Here is a 1,555-nt window from a genome sequence, read left to right on the forward strand (position 1 = left end):
CATTTTGAAGAAATCAGTATAGATAACAGTTCTAAACTCCCAGGGCCTGGAAGACTTGTATTCCCCAAGAGGATCTCCAGATGTCTCAGGGTCATGGCCATGCTATCAAATAAGTTATGTGATCAAAGTGGCCATGTCGGCGGCCTTATGAACACGACCACAATAACCTGACGGAACCATCTTCAGAAAAAGCCCACTTCCATAACTTCTTTTCATGATGCTGCTCTTAAAAGTTTAAAGCTGTCTCATTTTCAAGCTCTAATTAATTAATTCAATAATTTATTGAATACCAGCTGGGCACTAAGCTCTAAATTATGTACAGAGATAAATTAATGAGCAGAAGATATGGTCATTCCCCAAATGCAGTAGACACTCTCCATCTAGCATTAATGTTGATGCTCCCCAGGGAGCTCTGGCAATCCAGACCCACCTCTAGTCCCAGGCCAATTAATTCAGAAGTTCCAGGGAGAAAGCCCCGAGTTTTAAAGAGTCCCAAGTAATCCCAAGGGTGAAAGATAAACACAGTAAACAAATAATTATATAAACAGACGCAAAGATATAACATTAATGAAAACAGGATTTGTTACATGTTTAGAAGGCTGCATGTCATTCATTATAAATATATATATATATGTATATATATATATATATATATATATATCCCAGACTAAGTAGAAACCACTTGCTCATGAGTAGCTACAAGGGCAAGCATAGCACAGCGTCATCTGAAGAAATACTGATCATCTTGACAGAGCTTCCTCTCAATGTGTCAGATCTGTGCTAAGTATCTGGGAGTTTCTGATCGTTGCCACCTGCTTCAATGAGTAAACTCCCTGCCTCTCATCAAGTGGGGACATAAGCAAAGATCCTCACCTGCCTGACCCTCCCAAACCCTGGGGAGTTGTCTAAACAGAGCCACTTTATTAAAATGCAGTGCTGAGAGGTTACACGGGAGTAGATAGTTATGGAGTGAAAGTTCGGATTGGCAATAGATGGCCAAGCTAAAGCAGAGAGGGGAGCTGATCCAGTAGGTCTGTTTGCAGACTTAAAGGGAAAAATAAATTCTGTCAGGCTCTAAGCAAGATTGTCTGGGATTTGCTAAGGGATATGTGCAGAATCCTTATATAATGAGCTTCTTTAAATAAACAAACAGCTTCTGGCTTTCCAAAGCTTCTGGGTACTGGAGAGGTTATTAAAAAAGCAGGAGGTGGTGGCTGAGCCATGTTGCTGCAGCTGTGAGAATCCCTTCCCATCAGCGTGCGCTCACCTGGTGCACACAGCGGTTCTCAGGGGAATGATTTTGTTCTTGCTTCCTCTTATAATTTTAAAAAAGTCCTTTGGAAACACTTATTTGATTTACATCATAGTAGGTAGAACTATACCTATGAATCCATTATATCTTCCTTATAGTTTTGTTTGATCTCCAGTCTTTGCCTGAGTTGTAAACTTTTTTATATATATTTTTTATTACATATTTTCCTCAATTACATTTCCAATGCTATCCCAAAAGTCCCCCATACCCTCCCCTCCCGCTTCCCTACCCACCCATTCCCAT

The sequence above is a fragment of the Mus caroli genome, chromosome 4 (genome assembly GCF_900094665.2).
Source record: "Mus caroli chromosome 4, CAROLI_EIJ_v1.1, whole genome shotgun sequence".
Classification (NCBI taxonomy): domain Eukaryota; kingdom Metazoa; phylum Chordata; class Mammalia; order Rodentia; family Muridae; genus Mus; species Mus caroli.